Source organism: Eutrigla gurnardus (genome assembly GCF_963514095.1).
Source record: "Eutrigla gurnardus genome assembly, chromosome: 2".
Classification (NCBI taxonomy): domain Eukaryota; kingdom Metazoa; phylum Chordata; class Actinopteri; order Perciformes; family Triglidae; genus Eutrigla; species Eutrigla gurnardus.
The window spans coordinates 9396763-9415952 of NC_139916.1; the positions used below are offsets into that span (position 1 = coordinate 9396763).

At 44.1% G+C, this 19190-nt stretch overlaps 1 protein-coding gene across 1 annotated transcript in view; it reads right to left on the reverse strand.

The window, feature by feature from the left end:
* The window catches only part of gli1 (GLI family zinc finger 1), a 45500-nt gene extending 29899 nt beyond the window's left edge, over nt 1-15601 (reverse strand). The window contains exon 1 of the mRNA XM_084040093.1: nt 15261-15601. The gene's annotated coding sequence lies outside the window, so the exon portion shown is untranslated. The remainder of the gene's footprint in view (nt 1-15260) is intronic.
* Between the last annotated feature and the right edge of the window lie 3589 nt (nt 15602-19190).

The following is a 19190-nucleotide window of genomic DNA, read 5'->3' on the forward strand; positions in this document are numbered from 1 at the left end:
GCAAAAAATGTGAATTTTAATGAAAAGTAAGACTCAAGGCTTTCAAGACACCTTTAGAAAATGAGGATTTGTGTGTTCCAGCTGGCATAATTAATCTTTGCACCAGATTATTCTCCTAATTTATACTAAAATGAATACTACAAATTCTTTTTATTTGCCGCTTTGCTGTTGAGGGAGCTCATTGCATCAGTACCCTTAGGCCCTTTGTCAGGCTAACAAACTAGCCTTTAGTCATGATCTAGCTTAGCTGCACTAGCCTCTCAACCCGGCTACTGGCCTCCACTCAAGCAAACCCCCCTCCTCCATTTACAAGGCCCTTCAGTAGCCGGCTGGTTGCTAGACAATGTGCTTGGTTATGTAAAGACCCTCCTGCACACAAAAGCCAATGTAGGCTCCTGTTATGTGCAGCTCTTCAGAGCCCCGGGTCAGTTAGCAGAAGAGCTCTGGCGCTAACACTCCAAGTTAAAAACGTTTGCTCTTCAATGTGTTTACGGAGAGGAGAGGATGGACCCCTGAATTATCTTCTACTTGCTAATTTCTCTTCACCGCAACTTCCAAACCCCACTTGGCCGAGGTTAAACAACTCCCTTGTTGACCTGTTGGGAGTATTAGAGGGTTGTACTCGGGGAAAAAAGGTGTGTGATTGTACTCGTACATACACACTGTGTGTAGTCTCAGCTCTGCTACGGCAAACTTGCATCACAAGTCTGCATTAAATGCACATTAATAAGAATTTCATGTCGCGTTTGCCTCACTAAGAGTACCGTAATAAAATGTATCCCTTATTTTCTCTTATGCATTAAGTAAATACAGTCTAATAAACCACAAATCAGTGACAATTAAAGAAACAACATACTTAACCACAAATCATAGCAACTGAAATTGTGACTTTCCACAAAATGCTTTGCAAACAGCATGTTTGGAATCACACAAGATTGCGAGCATTTTCTATTGGCTCTCAATGGCTCGCAGCTCACAGTGCAAACTCCAAAGTACTGCGCTAACAGTCCGCGTTACGCTTCCGTGATGCACACATGCACGAACATGCACTAAAACCAGGCTACCAGCTACGTCAACAAAGCAAGTCGAAGCTCGGATAACAACGCACACAGAGGGCGAGTGACTTCATTCTCATGCTCAGGTAGATATAACCCCAGTATAGCTTTACATAGCTAATAGTTGTTTGCTGCTGTATTAATGCTTAGAATCGTGTATATTCAACCTTTTAAAAAAGGTGTTCAAATGTATGTCATGTCAGTAAAAATAATCCCATACGGAACATTGACTCAACAGAAATATATGAACAAGAAAAAGTCATAACTTTTACAGATTGATGACGCCAGCAATGCTTCAAATTTAATATATGAAAAGGGCTCCAGTCTTCAGTTGTTTTGGTATTCCTTTTAAGGTTAAGGTGAAGTTTTATATTGTCTTATTTTAATACAAGTGGCTGATTTGGTGCTTTGGAATCCATATTAAAGTGAAACATTTTGTACAAATAAGTAGGAACTGCTTACCAGGTTGGTTTCTGAATGTGAGTGTCTGTACTTCCGCAAGTTGATTGTAGACTTTCCCTAAATCTGGATCAATCAGAGAAAAGTGTGTGTGTGCATGTGTGTGTGTGTGTGTGTGGTGTGTGTGTGTGTGTGTGTGTGTGTGTGTGTGTGTGTATAGGTGACAACAGACAGTAAGAGCCCTCCAGGCAATGACATGGTGGTAAGCCGCACACCTCAGACACACCACTAGTCTGCTCTGATGGCCAACCAGCAGGGGAAGAAGTACTGAGGTAAAGCAAGCCACCGTGTGTGTGTGTGTGTGTGTGTGTGTGTGTGTGTGTGTTAAGGTTGAACTTAAAGACACACAGCTTTGCTTACACAGAAGTACACACATATCCTGTTGGTGTTTGTGCACCGCAGACCGTCTCCTAACATGCAGCCTGTGAGTGATCAGGCATGACGTGGAACCACATAAACATGCCAAAAGCCTGACTGTGTGAAATTAAAGCACTGAACCCACAGAATTAGTTTCCTGTGTTTAAAAAATATATAAATAAAAACATCAGCTCATAAAATATGATTGAGGACATTTTGTTGACGACTTGTTTTTTCGAGCAGAACGCTACGTTGACACCTTCAGGTTCACTACAAAGGCTGAAGTTCAGCTGAAGCTATTTTGATCGTTTATTATTTCTAAAAGCTAAAACATGCCAAACAATCCAGCATCTCAATGGTACAAATCTGCTGTTTTTCTTATTCCTGTGTGATAGTGTTTGAGAGTGATGAAGGAAGTAAATCATCCATTTGAAAGCCTTAGTAGCAAAAAGATTAGATAGAATAGATAGAATTTGATTTTCACATTTCCACAAACTAAAACTCTCATCATATATAATTCAATTTGACAAGTTGTCAACTAATCTATGAGCAAGTGTCATGTTTACATACTATTTATTTTCCATCCAACAACAGACCGTGGTTTACAGTCTCGTCCCCGAGTGTTTCAGGAACCCGAGGTGAACCTGGACCAAAGTGATCTCCCTACTAATGTGAGTTTTCCATCATGTCCTAGACAGTCACCTCCACCCGCAGAGAGACAACACCCTTATCTCTGACCATCTAAACACACACACAAGGACAGAGAGAGACACACACACTCACTGTGACACCCAATCACCCTCACACACACTCAGCCTGACAAGCTGGAGCATGTGTGACAGAGGCTGCTGGTTGGAAACAGACATCCCTCTGCCCCGAGGCTCGGCTCTATCCCACAGGAAGCTGGAGTGTGAGCCGGGACACACAAGATGAGGGAGGGAGGGGGGGGGAACCACAAGGATTCGACTCGCCACCAACTGGAACTGCATGAGAAGGGATCTAATCACTTGCTGATCGGTTTATTACTGTTAGTGTTTCTCAAGTTACTTAGAGTTATGGTAATTGTAAAAGATCCACCAAAAACAATGGGCGAGACAGGCGTCTGGCTTGTTGGTCAAAGATCCTCAGACGCATCACTTTAAAGTCGATTTTCAAGGGAGGATTTGAGTCAAGATGGAAATGGAAACACTGACCTATGACGACGTCGCTCTGGAGGAAAAGTTTAGTGATCATTCAGATTTTGGATCATCGAAAAAACACTGGATCCCTGAAGGATACTGGACTACAATGAAGTGTTTCACACCTGCAGTTTGGTTCATTTGGTCTTGATTAGACAGTTTTGGCGGTCGTCATCCTGCATCATCAGGACACACGTGGGGAAATCAAATTCCTGGCGACTGACGGAAGTTCACGCTGAACATTAATGCTTCTGATGTGTGTATATTTGAGCCCACAAAGAAATGAGTGTTTATTAACGCTATTAAACCTCAAATCGACCACATGTTATGAATAATTACATTTAAATAACGACTAACAGGCAGAGACAGGACTGTACAAAAAGCCTGGTGCGAATGCCGTAGATTGACACCATTCTCATGTTCCTTGGTCCCACTATAAATATGAGGCTAACGTAGCTTAGCACAAAGACTGGAAACGGGGGGAACAATTAGCCTAGCACTGTCCAAAGGTAACAAAAATCCACCTGCACTTTTAAAGCTTACTTAACACACTGTGTTTTGTTGGTTTAGTGTGAGAACAACAATAAATAGTTTATGGGGGTTTATGTGCCAAACTATTTCTCTACTAGGACCAGTTGCCAGGCAACCGGCGATGTCTCCAAAGACTCGTTGCACACTTTAAATCGATATTTCTCAGTCGGTTTAGCGGATTCTTTTCTCGTTCTGCTGCCGTTTAACTACTAATGATTGTGACTCGTGGCTGTCGTGTCAGTTCAGCATCACAGCTTTAAATTTAACATTCTTTTATACCAATGAAGTTGGTAGGGGACGCAAGCCTTGCACAACATCCAACATCTGGGCCCCTTCGCCCACTGTTCACCCCGAGCACATGCACACAGCGCTAAACATCCACGCAGACACATTGACACACACAAGCGCTCACCACACTTCTGCTCCACAGCTGCCACAGTAGAGAAGCCGATAAATAACCCCTTTGAATGGGATCCTGTTGGTTTCCCCACGTTGGAAAACTTTGAACATCCGACGTTTATTCTCCGCAGCGTAACACATTCACGCTCATATCCCCAAATGACGTGTTTCACTCACCCGACCCGAGTGTATCTGTCTGTCAGTCGGTCAGCAAAGCGGGGCTTTTAATGGACTACAGGTGCGAGCTAATAAGGGCCAATAAATACGCCACGGTGGAACAACTGCCTGTCCCGTCCTGAATAGCAACGGGAACAGAGTGATGGACAAAGGGGGTTTAACTGCTGGGGAAACGATCAGCAGTCGGGAAAGTCCAAGAAAGTCACAACCTGCTGCCGAGTCATCGCATTTCAGGAGAAACTGAATGAAAGACTGAATGGCTGCGTTCACTGAGAAACGGAGACGTTCTTCACGTTCGTAAGACAGTAAAAGTCAAGGAGAATACATCATACTGTGAGTAATTCTTCTTTTAAGCTCATATGTCCTGATTCGGTCACACATGCATGACATTGATCTTCTGTTTTACGGGACGAATAAAACATTTCGCATCGCTGGGAGTTCAACTTTGGTGACCTTGGTAACCAATAGCAGAAGTTCAATCAATTGTATTTTATATTTAATGAGAATAATAATTATTTCAGTGATCAGTTAATTGACTGAATACTGTGCGATGAATACATTAATCCATTGGTCAGAAAATAGATAGCAATGCCCATCATAAGTTCCTATAGAGCCTCATGATAATATCTTGTTGGATCAACAGATGATGATCAAAAATGATCATAGAAACCCCCAAAGATGGAAGATATTAATATTAGAGGTGAAACCAGCTGATTCTAATCCATCAACTCTTATTTCTAACACCGTTAAATGATCAAATGTATATTTGTCCTCGTTTTATACGAATATGAGGATGTATAGAACAATACGCTACAAAGCCTGGCAGCTTTTTCTCATCCATTCATCACGCTGTCGCGTTTCCCAGCATGCACTGGGGGACGAGCAGAGAACCGGCCTGCACAGGTCGCCGGTCTGTCACGGTGCGAACACACAGTGTTGTACTGTGTGAAAAGAGACGTGAGCGTGGATCCTTGTTGACCCTCTGTGTATTCAGTCTGGTCCCATAAGCCCCGGCATAAATGCCCCAGCATGGTACCTCCAATCCTCCCCGTAGTCCAAAGACCAAGAGACTCACTCTCACAGCCTCTTCCTTTCACTGTACGCTGCCCTCGCTCTTTCTCTCCCTGACACTCACAGAAAGACTCTACCTCGCCCCCACCGGTTACTCTTCCGTCGTCTCACGCTCTCCTCCAACGCCCGTAGCAGGTGTGTTGCTGTGGGAGCGCCTGTCCCTAAAGGCCGATCCCGCCCTGCACCCCCGAGCACCAGGACAGGGACGATGACTGGAGGAGCATCAGGAGAGAGGGAGGAGGAGGAAGAGGAGGAGGAGGAGGAAGAGGAGGAGGAGGAGGAGAGGACAACAGCTCTGGACCTGAAAAAACAACAGCTGCGATGGCTGCATTGTCATTCCAACATTTGTTTGGTGCCGAGTGCAGCAGCAGGTCAGTTCACGGCATGGGAACCGCAGAGCCGCTGCCGCCGCCGTGCGTCCTCAGCCCAAAGGCATGTGATACATGATGGTAAACTGGTGACGGCTTTTGGACACACAAGATGAGCATTTTTCATTGTTATTGGAAATCTTATCGACAAAATAATAAGTAATGGAAATAACAGTTTTGTCCCGATCCCTCACAGTGCATTAAAATAACTTTAGGAAAGGATCTCTTCACGGCCAATTTGGACAGGAGGAACAATGACATCAACTAATAGTAACGTCCTTTAACGCAGAAATCACACCAGGCAGCAGCGACGTGAGGCACGCGTTAATAAGGACACTGTTCTGTCCGGAGGCATGTTCATGTGTTTCAGGACAGGAATACAGTCTCAGCAGTCAGCTGTCAGACAGCAGTCACAGGACGACAGACTCTCTGGCCGCACTTCGCCTCTAAAAGTCACCTTTAAGTCAAGTCTTTAGTTGACTGAACAAGCATAACATGCAGGTAAATACAAAGTAAACCACACCAGGAGTAAAATACATACAGCACAAATCTGTCAAATGCTTGTGAGAAAATAAACTATCCCCAACTTTAGTTTGAGGACAAATTAAATGTGAAAAAAAAACAAATATTTAGGTTCATGGATTATCTTTCTGTTCTCTCCAATCATCCTGAAACCATCACCGTTCCGCTTAAACATAAACCCTGGACGTGAAACCCACCGCTGGCCATCCCACCTCCGTCCCTCTAGTCCCAACATGTAGGTGAGCCGGGTCTTCTCCAGCAGAAGTGACCCGCAAGGAGCTTTGTGTGTGGCCAACAACAGAAACAACAAGCTGTTTTAACACGGAGAACGAGTGTTTAACCCACAGCTGTGTCGCCGCGTTACCCTGAACGTCGACTCTTAACGTAAAGATGAACACAGCAATACTACGTGGCTTCTCAACCTTGGGCTGCTCTGAAACATGGGAGGCCATGTTTCACCACACACTCTATAATCATGTGTGTGTTACAGTCTTTCTCTACTGGCTCTCTCTCTCTCTCTTTTTGTTTTTTTCTGTTAGTTATTGGCCACCAGCAAATGAAGGCCCTCCTCGTGTAATTAATGGGCGTAATTATGTAATTGAGGAGTGGTCTGCTGCAAATAGGACCAGATGTCCCTGAGAAATCCTGATCACTTACAGTGGGGTCACCGCCCGTACCAAGACCTGCAGCTCGCCCCCGCGCACTCCCCCAGACCCTCTTTTCTTTCTCTTGTAAATAAAGACTTAATGGTTTACAAGCCTTCCAATAACCGTAATACCTTCAGAGCGAATTAGCCCAAGAAGCAGCCAGACGCACAGGCTTGGAATGAACCAAGACCGCTGGGGAAGAAGAAATACACCCACGTGCATTTCTCCTCTAAAGCAGACTCTTAACTGGAAGGATAATGTGTGTGAGACTGTTTTTTTTTTTTGTTATTGTCATTTTGTGATTAAAGCCTTGACAAAAATGTAAATCAGAGGATAAATGATCCCTGCTCATACTTAAATAACGACTTGTTTACTTCCTTCTGGCCTCTTATTGTTAAGTGTGTAAGCGTGCACGGACATGTGTGTGTGTGTGTGTGTGTGTGTCAGCACATTATGGCGGTGAACCGACCCCACCATCCTCTGAATTTAAAGTTTAGATTATGGCCCGGCCGCGAGGCTGATTTACATGCTGCTGATGTCATCCCCTCGCTGTGTATTCAGCCCCGCGCTGCTGCTCAGACGGAGAAAACCTCCCTGTTTTCAAAACTCTGAACAGGCCTTTCACTGTTTTGGGCTCAACACAATGTGAGGGAGAACTAAAACAGGTTTGTATTGTTTGAGGTTAGAAATATTTTTTTTTTCAACAGGATTCCACATTTTTTTTTATGACATGTAACGTTAAGCCGACACCAGAACAAGCTTCCTGTGAAAAAACACGCTGCCTTACAGCTGGCGGTCGGGCGAGCTGCTCTCATTCATCCTAAACATCGGGGAATCTATTCGCCGGCTAGATGTGGGCTCCGGATCTTTCTCATGCTGAGCAAAACAAACAGTCATTGCTGGCATGAAACACAGAGAACACAGAATCTTATCTGATCCAAGTTCTCGGGCATGAATCGTTGCTGTCGTTTCTGGACTACAAACTCCTACTCTCGCCTGGAATTTCATTAAAACGGATATAATAAAGTGTGATTTTTAAAAGAAATAAAAACCACAACAAGATGTTGAATGTTGTGAGTTCCAGCAATGTTCCCTGTGCTTCGAAATCACATTCTGGCGTCATTAAAACTGCAGATAAATCGTCCCCGAAAAAGGCAGAAACACGGGTGGTTACTCAATAAGCGGCCGAGAGAAAAGTCAGGCGGTGTAGTTGAGTGGAGCAGGGCAGGGCCAGGCAGCCAGTCAGGACGGTTGAGTTGTAAATGTGTTCCAGCAGGAAAAGCCAAGCTTCAGAGCGAGGCGAGCAGTCTGGAGTCGGCAACTTTCCCCTGCTCCAGCTAGCGCACCGCCCTCCCGGCAGCCCACCCAAGAAGCAGCCCATGGGCATAAATTTGAGAGGCTGACTCGCTGCGGATTTAAAACAATCTGCATCTCTCTCTCTCTCTCTCTCTCTCTCTCTCTCTCTCTCCCTCCTCCACACTATGAAATGTTCTCCCCTTTACTCTCTTTTGCCCTTCTTTCCTTTCCAGCAAATTCCACCGTTAATCAAAACGGAAAGCCGTTTTTTTTTTCTTCTTCTCTCTACCGTGTGCCAATAATATTATTTTTCTGAAGACTTAATTAAGTTTGCAAACATGCAGCAAACGCACAGGAAGTGTATTTTTCTGTTACTGTACGGGATTTCTTCTTCTTCTACTGCAAAAGGAGACGACTTATGCTTTGTTGAAACAAAGTTAATTCCACCTTCCTTTCGTTTATTGTTTCCTGAAGTGAATTATTTTCTCAATAACAGCTAGTTTCCATTTTATGGCACCGGACCACAAACAACAACGGTAAACAATATTTGATTGATGCTACGGAAGAAAACATCCAGTCGGTCCACTTCAGTTTAGGCTATCGCAAAAAAAAAAAAACCCCCATCAAAACAAGCACACCACATCACTTTATGTTACTGTAATCACATGCTGCAGCTCCGAAGCCCCAAATGAGTTCGGGTTTGGTCGCAGATGCTTCTCTTTGACGTTGGATTTATCATCGTTACCCCGCTGTGAAAACAATCAACAGATGTTCCTTATGAATTCAAATGAAGGTGCAGAGTTTTTTTTTTTTCTCTGAGTCATCAGCGAGAGTCTGCGACTTTTCCACAGAGCGGAGTCTGATCAAAGCGCCCCGCCGAGCGGACGTCACGTCCAATCCGTCGTAGTAAATATGAGGCCGTTTGACCGCGTGCAGTTACCTTTGACCCACAGCAGATGGATGTCAGCGTATCGGTGACGGCTCGGCCTGCATTTGGCTTGCCGCGGTAGTAAGTCATGTGCGTGTGTCACCCGCGCCTACGTCCATGCATGTGCACCGACTTCCTGTTATGGCATCTGATCTGGTTAACGTGGCATCAGCAGGCCACTGGCGCTTCTCACAGCTGTCACTTACTTACAGAGCAGAGAAACAGGAATAGAAAGAGAGGCATGAGGCGGCGAGGCTTGGGAGAGGAGCAGGGGAGAGAATGGGAATGAGAAGGGAGATTTATACCGGAAAGTTTGGAAGACAAGTAACAAAAAAGAGGAGAAGAAAACATGCGACGAGAAAGAACTTTTTTTTTTTTTTGTGGTTGAAAAAGGCTGACCGCACTCTTCCTTTCTCATGAGCACGGAGCCAATGTGGTTTGGGTCATCCATTGTTTCAAATTTTGTTTTTAGTAACTATAAACCTGCAAAACACTGAGATGTCCTGAATTTGAAGTGATGATGTTTATAATAAACACACATGAACTTCATTCACTCAATATTCAAAATCTGAAATAAGTTAAACTCAACTTTCTCTTTGTCTCTTTCTCATTCTGGGATTGCTTCACTGATCAAACGCTTACATAGAGGACTGAAAATGGCCAAATATGCAAAGGTGAAATTGTCATCTTCTTGTTTACCTTTTCTTTAAGCAGATATTTCCTGATATAAAAGAACTGAATCAAACTGTATTTTCTTCATGCAGTTTGTCAGATTGTATCATATGAAACAAAAGGTTAAAACATGTTTAAAGCTTCGTATTTGAAGGTGAAACAGGCCGACGGGACGTAACGTTGGGAGGGATTCGATTTGGTCGTTGAAAGGATGAGCTCACCACCTTCCCCAGCTCCGTGCCATTAAAAGCTGCAGATTGATTGAAGGATGTCATATTATTGGTTGGTATGAGCGGATGTTAGGATGAGTCACATTATGCTTTCCAGGAAGAAAATAATATTGAATTATGACATAAAAGCATGAAGTGAAATTGATTTTTTGGGAGGGGGAATTTCCTTCAGTGTACGTTGTTAAATAACAGCACAATATGACCAGGGATGTGATGGAAAAGGTATTTTTCTGCTGCTATATACACACACTGATCAGTAATATCTGCGTTGCTTGATAGATTAATGACTTGATACTTGCTGTGTGTGGTATGTGGACTTGCAAGTTGCCCAAGAACTTCTTCTGATCGTTCTGCTCTCAGATAACAGAGTTGTTGTCCAAAAGGCAAACAAACGCACGCAACATGGATGTGCCTCTGCACTCTTTCTCAACTCTCTCTCTCTGTCTAGCTTCGTTGAAGTCGGAAATAATTATTCCAGCAGTAAAATCTAATAGCTTATCACATAAAATGGGAAATTGAGTTACACAGAAACAGCTAAGGTGGAGTAATATACACCTCTTAACGTAGAGTTCAAATGAGGGATTGCAGTTTTGTTGGAGACGGAAGAAAGAGAGACAAAAGTACGTTTGACCCCGGAGCAGTGTTTCACCAAAGATGTTCTTTTTTGTGTGTGTGTTGGAATCAAAAGGCTTCAAATCGTATCACATCAAAAAAAGCCCTCAGGATGATGGAAACACGGCTCTCATTGGTGGACGTCGGAGAGCGAGGAGGCCGAGTGTCAGACGCTCGCGTTGTAATTACACTGGCGATGGCAGCACCCGAATGCACCGCGGCCATGGCAACCTGGTGAAATAACAAACACCGCCCCCTCTTCACTTCTCAGGACGCCGCACCGTGAGTCATCGGCGGGTGAGAACACACACATCGACACACACACACACACATGCGGCCAAAGACACTCGCAGGTTAAAACCCTGCAAATGTAGAAACATGAATCCGTGTGTTTCTTCTATCGGCAGCAGTCTGATTGCAAAACTGCAGATCTTCCTCGCCTCCTCCACAGACGGCGCTTGTGTCTCGCCTTGTCCTCCGCAGCCGACCACCGCCTCTCAAAGGAAACCGCGAGCCCGTTGTTGCAAGCCGAGGTAAAGTAACAGTGAGAAAACCAGCAAAGCTCCAGCCAGGGTTGTTTGGCGCATCTGAGAGCAATTCCCCGATCTCACCTGGATCCTATTAGCACAAGTTTGATTTCTAATATCGACCACATGAGATGATAGTTAACAGTCGGCGTGCCTAACTTCTGTTGCACACATGCACACGCACACAAATTTATCCAAAAAACCGCCACCCTCATTCAAAGGAGGGGGAGGGACGACGGGGAAAGGGGAGCGACTCTGCCTTTTACTGTCAGCGGCGATGCTTAAATCTGTACAACACACACACATGCATATTCCCTCAGGCACACACACAAACACTGCTTTTGCTATAAAAATTAAACAGGCATCATTGGTAATGCTGCTTGCTGAGCCACATGTGACCTTTTATGTCTGGGTATTATAGAGGAGGTGAGTATTCCACATTCAGAAGCAGGACGACTGCTTGTTGTATCGTGGAAGTACGTTCATGTTGGACGATTCTGCAGATTCAACTTTTACATCCAACGACAAAGTTTGTTCAATCGACGGGTAGAGCTTCCTTCTTTACGGCGCTGAATTTGTAGAGAGGCGTGTGTTTGCATCCTGGATAAACTTTAGGCAAAGTTTCTGATTAAAGTCAGAGAAAGACCCTGTTTTTGGTTGAATATTAAATATCAAAGTAAACATGTAACATGCTTCGAAGTCCGTTTCCCTCACCTAACAAAGTGTTCTGAGGGCCTTAACATAATAAAAAATATGAAAATGATTCATCATGCTTGAGTCGGTTATGTTCTGCAGGTGTTCTGTGTTTAGTAGATGAAACAAATGACCACATTTACAGATATGTTCAGTATCTTTGTTGTTCAAAAGTAACGTGATTCTCAATATGTTCCTACGGAAACGGATTTGCTGTTGTTTATAAACAGACGGGGAGGAGGCCGGTGGGAACGTAGAGCATCTGACCTTCATGTGGAAGACCGGAGTTTATTTCCTGTCGCAGACTATTAATGTCTTTTTTCAAACCATAACCTGCAACTTTTCCCGAAACTAAACCAAGTGTTTTAGTTGCTCAACTCTAATCTAACACTGAATACTGTTATACATACACATACAATGTGCTCCGTGTCAATGGGGTTGATTTATGGGATGTCAGATGTCAGATGATGAGCCTCAATGAAACCCAGCTAACTGAAACATGTACAATTACTTTTATAATGGCCTCATGTATTTTTGACTAATTGTCTAGTTTATAAAATCCCACTAAATAGTGGAACATTATGTGATCCTGCTTTTCCCAGAACAACCAACACTGTGGCTTCAACTTCCCATCATCCATCCACTAAAATAATTACACATAATCCAGCCGACCTCTCGTTTTTCTATTGCTTTGAACTGATTGGCTCTGCAGATCAATTTGTCTGATAGGTCTCCTAATGGGGTGGGAAAGCTCTAAGTGACCGTGAACAATGATTTTCAGAAGATTTCCCATGACTGCAACATTTCCCCTTTTCTATTATGTGTGCCCTTTGGCTAATGTGAGTCAAGCTTTCTAAAGTGTCTAATGCCTTTGCCCTCTGGTGCCATTCATTCTCATTCCAGCATCATCCGATGCGTTCAGTGTTATACTTCTAGGAAGAGGAGATTAGCAGATTTACTGGCATGCACGGTAACTGCGGCTCCCGCGGGACAATGTTTACCTCAGTGATAACCAAAAAAACCCAAACCACGACGGAAATCAATTCACTCCGGGTCTCGGCGAATAACGGCCATGAAATGACGACACGCAACGCGGATAAAGGTTTGAAAGCAAAAACTCTACCCGATGAACCGAAGATAACCTTCGGCGATCCGAGGGGGCGAGTCTTCAAGGAGGAAAACTGGAGGATGAGGAGAGAAAAGACTTTGCTTGTGTGTCCTGTGGAGCATCCCCGGGCCTGTCTGCTGGTCTCTCGGCGGCCCCGGAGCCCGATCGGCCTCGCGCTGTGAGCCTACATGGTTTTTAGCCAGGGCCGGCACAGACAGACAGCTGCTATTAAACCCTGATTGTTTCAGGTTCACAGGGTGTGAAAGGGTCTGATTGAGGGGCTGTGATCCCAGTGAGGGTGGTCTCTCTCCCCCCCCCCCCCCCCCCCCTCTCTCTCTCCCCCCTCCCCTCCCTCTCACTGGAAGGTGGGAGGGTGTTGTGGAAGAGGAGGAGGATTGGGGAAGGGGGGATCGCAGGCATCACGTGACGCATGTTTCTTGCTGAGCCGACCAAAATGGAATCTGGACAAAAACACTCCACTTGTTGCTGCTTGCTGCCTCTCTGGGTACCAATGTGTCACGTAACCGGCGGACGGACATGTTTCATATTCCAGATCGACATCTGTCATCGCTCCAACTCCCCCTGCCTTCAAATGTTTGCTTAAAGAGACAGTTCACCCCACAAAATCAACACAACATTAATCTTACCTGTAGTGCGATTCGTCGCCATCAGTCCTGATTGTTTTGTAGCGAGCGGATAGTTTTTGGAGATATCGGCCATGGAGGATGTACAGCTACAGTAAATGGATCATCAACGGATTATCTTGAGTGATTTATCACTTTATAATCCAATTACATTCGAGTGAAGGCAAACATCTCTATGGCCGGTACATCCAAAAGTAGGCAAATCACACCAAAACAATCCAGACTGATGAATAGCGCTACAGGTAAGATGAAAAATGTGTATTTATGGGGGTGAACTGTCCCTTTAAGCATACGGATTAAACATGCAATCCACCACCTATCTTTTGTTTGCACCTTAATGGGAGAAGGTGTTCATCCCACTAAATTCAATTGTATTCAGCCTGATAGCGACTTATCAGTGCTCTGATACGGCGGTGATAACCCCCGTATCCCTCTCCTGTGACTGGACGGGAGGACAGTTGCTTCCTGTATGCTCTATTTGTTTAAGAGCATTCCCATTAAGGAGCCTTTTGGCCTTAACACACTTGATAAAGACCAGGGAGGGTGAGGAAGCTCCCCCGTGGAGCTTTTCACACGTGGCCAAAGGACAAGTGCACTTTCCTCCTTCCAAACGCTCCCCCCGACTCAACCTTGAGAAGGAATCCTCTCTCTCTTAAAAAAAAAAAAGCATCACAATTATATTTCCCGTTTTCCTTTTAATCAAACACAAACGTCTGAGGTGCCCGCGTGCTTGTTTTCCACTTCTCAACACGTGGGAACTCAAGTTTCACAAAACATCATAACCTCTTACACACACTTACACACTGAAACAATAAATAACAATCTGTGTATAATCCACTGTTTGACTAATCAAAAAGAACCCCTTTTGTGGCTCACAAATCCACACTCTCTGTGCGAGTGTGTCTGTGCAAATACTGTTTAGGGAGGATGTGAGTTTGTGTGCTGAGCACTTCTCACTGTCACTTTGGAATAAATAAGTGTTGGGCCGTTCCATTGAGTCCACTGTTTACGCTCTTGAGTCCAGGGCCACTACATGAAGACCAGCAGCCTTAATCTTCCCACATCAGCAGCTATACGCTCAACTCTCATGCAGCTAATTAGATTAGATTCCATAATCTAGCTCAGATTAGAGCTGGGTTATGGGAGGCTTCAAACGCATGCTTGTTTTCTACCAAAATGTTTTCTTTTTTTCATCTTTTTAAAGGCACTTCCTGCCTTCCTGGAGCCCCACACACAGCGTCCCAGCCAGGGTGTTGTGATGTGGGTGTCCTGACAAAGATATTGGCACCTCAAGTATTTCAGGTTACAAGAAACAGCTGTTCTCTGCGACCCTCGGCCGTGCCAGATGATTTTAAAACCCCTAAAGGAAGCACTTCCCCCGGCAGGCAGATGAACATATAAAGACATTATAGTCCTCGCATCTCCACAAATGGATAGAAAAGACGACGAGGAGGAGGAATGAATCCACACAACAAAACCAGCAGATTGAAGACATTTTCTTCAGAAATAATGCAACTCAATGAGTGAAATGAAGTGCACAAGAAGCGTGAACTAATGAGTGTAAGACGAACGCTTCCAAACGCGCAAACGTCACCTGACGAGATTAGAAGCCAAAAGAGGACGAGCTTCACTGATAACACAACCGCACGTTTTTTTTCTGTTTTTTTCCCCCCACCTCAGAAAGGACTGCGAGCTCAAACCATTAACTTCCCAAACAGGAATACACTCATAATAAGCCATTTGCACCAATGGTCGCCCGTGATTTCAAACCAGCAGCGCCGCTTACCTCAGGTTAACGCAGGGACGTTCAGCATGGAACTTTTCACTGGATTCCCAGAGTCCTTGGAGGAGCTCGGAGTGTCCAAGGAAAGTCTTGAGTTTCCAGTAAAGCCTCCCTCTCTCTCTCTGTCTCTCTCTCTCTCTCTCCCCCCGGACTTTCTGGCAAGACGCGCTCGGATGGAGATGAATTCTTCACAGAAAGCGACACTTTATCCCGCCGTCAGAAGCGCCTTTCCATCGCCTTTTCCCCCTCCACGGAGTCACTTTACGCACACGGTGACAAAACTGCACCCCATGTTCGGGTCTACGGAGTCCCTCAAAGCGCCCTGGAGTTGGTTGCACAGCCAATGCGGGAATGCGCACCCCCTTCTCCCCCTCCCCCCTCCTCTCTCCCTCCCTCCCTCCCTCCCTTTCTCCAGTCTGTGGACCACCCCGAAACAGGAAGTTCACTTTTTGTTTTTCTTAAAAAAAAAAAAAAAAAAGAGAGAGAGAGAGAGAAAAAAGAAAAGGGACCACGCTGCTTCAGTTTTTTCCCCCTAAAAGTTAATACGAACTCCAAATCATCCACACGGGCCTCCGTTCACCTCCTCGCCCCCTTTAATATTATATTTCCTGCATATCATACATTTATAGCGCCAACACTTAAGTTATATAAAGGCATTACAGCATGTCTATAAGATACTTGCACCGGCACGGCCGTGTCTATATAAAGTGCGTTCCCATTTAGTAATTAGTAATAATCTATCTATAAATGTTTTTGTTTACTTTAATGGTGTAACTTCATAGCAGCTCCGCGGACAGCGTGTGTGGCTGCTGCTGCTGCTGCCGCTGCTACGTGTGGGGATGCTGCACAGCGTGCCAAGGCAAGTCCTCCACAAAACCTGGACTGGAGTCCAGGACCAGCAACACCAGCAGAGGGAGGGAGGGAGGGAGGGGGGCATGCTCAGATCTTGGGTTAAAGTAGAAATACTGGAGATTGTAACTGAAATAAAGGTACAAAGTACTGCTATCAAAAAGTAAAAGTTTGTCCATTTCAGAATAGTGTTTATTGTAATGTAATTTAATGTTGCAGCTGGAGCTTAAACAGCTGTGTTTCTATCGGTTAATTATAGGATCAATAACATCTTATCTTAATACATCAGCATTTATTTATTATTGATAATATTTTGTATGATTAATAGTAGTAGAATCTGGATAGTAACTAATGTACAGTATACAAGATGTATAAATTAAGAGAAAATGGAAATACGAAGGTGAATTAAAGGTGCAATGTGCAGGATTCAGAGCATTTTAGCTTTTAGCTACACGAACATAACGTTTACCTGAGCAGAGAAGGAAGTCGCCCCGCCCTCAGTGTGTGTGTGTGTGTGTGTGTGTGTGTGTGTGTGAGTGTGTGCTGTAATCTGAGTTTGTGCTAACTATTTTGTGGCTGGATGACCTGAGAGTAACCCCAGAGGAAAGGCAGAATTTTATATGTTTGTTCATTTCTTACACGTTTGTCTACTGTGTTATGAAATGCTTTTCCAGGCAGGTTGAATGTGGTTCACAGACATTAGAAGGCTCCACTGTTCTTCCCTCCGTCTGTGTTTTTCATCAGTGATTGTCTGTATTTCTGGCGTTGGCCCCTCGACCGGGGGGGGATCATGCTGATCGTTTTTAGAATACCAACGTGGATGTGTGCGGAGAGTTAGTCGAGATCAACTGTCGTGCAGCGGTTTGAACTCCTCCACGAGTGTAGCGCCTGTCATTTGCGGTTTGTGCAGTGTTTACTAGACGACCTGGCTTTGTGTTGAACTAATGCCGGCGATGCAGAGAGTGTGAGTCAGCTGTGAAAATAATCTCAACTGTGTTAAGCATACGGTCCATATCTGCCTGGCAGTGTCACGGTCTTCCTCTTAAGATGTTTGTTGTCTCCAGACAAATCTGGAACTCTTTTATTTATGATTCACCCACATTTAAAACAACACTTTCTTCTAATATTTAGAAATGCAGCTACATAGTATTTCCTACATTCACTCAGGATAATTCACAACAGGGAAGTAGTACACATTTATTAATGACAAATAAGTAGAAAAATATGTTTTTTGTAGCTGACCTGCTGAGTATCTTTAAAACCCACATAGACCACAAGGTGGACCTCAAATTAAGTACACAACGCACAAACATCTGTTGTTGTTGGACAAGCATTGTAAAACACATTGTTGAAATAAATGCAAATGTCTCTAAGAGGACTCATTATAATAAACATGTAGCACAAGCAACCATAAGCTCACAATCCATGATGAGAAGTGTTTCAGCAACGTCCGGGTCTAAAAAGTAAAGTCAATTGACGTCAACGGCCATCAGGGGGCGACTTCTCTGGTTGCAAAAGATTTTGGATTGTAGCCACGAACCTACCTTTCACTGGATTTATTACCTCTATTCTGATTGGAGCCTTTTCATCTTACAAGTTTAACCCTTTGACAGTGTTTTCAGTATCATTAATATTTTTGTTGCCTACAAATATCTTGATAAGGGTTTGGAGTTGAAGCTCTACCTTCATGTGTCACATCTGGTTGCAAAAAGAAACCAAGATGGTGAAGGCTTCAACAGGTGACATCACAGTGGTACAATCACATGTATAGGAATGAAGCACCATCAATAATAACTGATCAAAGTCGGTGACCTGGACTAAGGCAGGAGTCCATTGAGAACACAGGGCCAGTGGTTGAATCGGGTTTTGTCAGTGAGAGTTGTGAGCTTTAGTACTGCGGGTGGAGCTGCCAGGCAACATCTTGGACGTAAATCAGCCCGCAGATGCTGAAGCCATATGCTTCATCTGACTGAAGAGAGCACCACACAGGCTTCACTCCAGATTATCAGTTAGGAGCAGATTAAAGGTGATCCATTGATCCTTAGTATAGATTACCTTATTGGATTGTGTAAGACGTGTATATTTACATTTCCCCCCCATATATTCACTGGAATTATTCGTTTAGGAATAGTGCATGCAATTTACACAAAACCCAATAATTATCTGGATACATTTGCTCTGTATTATCAAAATGCAGTTGCCTTTTCTTGAAAACTGCAAAACTATGAAGGACAGAAGAGGACACGTCTGAAGCCTATTTTCAAGTAATAAAATACAGGACAATATGCAGTACTTTAATATATGCAGTACTTTAATATGAAACAAAAACAGTTTAGCTCAATTATTCTTCATTAGTAATGCAGATTGTGACAAATTTAAGTCCAATATTAACTGTCATTTTAGCTCTTTTTTTGTTCTCCACCAACCCCTGAAGGAAATATCTGGTTCCACGATTTTCAACCAGTTAGCTGCAAACTTTTTCTATTTATTGTTTACTGTCATTCCAGTTGGTTTATCAGAGCTGTTTTTGTGACAAGCAGCTGCCTGGTGCAGAGAATCTGGGTGCCACACCTTTAAATATCTGATCAACGGAGCTACTCCTTTCATATGACACTTGCTAAAACTTTAAAGTACTGAACGAGGATGTTCCCAAATGACATTTAATACAAATACGAATAGCAACTTTAGTCATTTACCTGGAAGAAACATCACTGTGATGTTTCTAAAAAAAAAAATAACCCCACGATAAGACCAAGTGTCTCAATGAATCCTGGAGAGGAAAGGTGAATGGGATGGAAATAAACAATCCAGATGTCCCTCCTCTAAAGCTTCTTGCAGAGGGCTTACAGTACTTGAGGAATTAGAGAAAGCTGAAGGGAAAGCTGCTGCTGTCCAGTCTACACACTCTCCCTCCGAAACCCGCCAATCACCGGCGCCTGACCGCTGACAGGATCCGTTTAGGACGAGGGCATGGGTGACATTAACTTCACCGAGTAATGACTCATGTGACCAGTGACTCACGTGCCAAAATGGTTCACCCCGGTTTTGCACGCGGCGCAAAAACCGCATGTCTCCTGGGAGAAA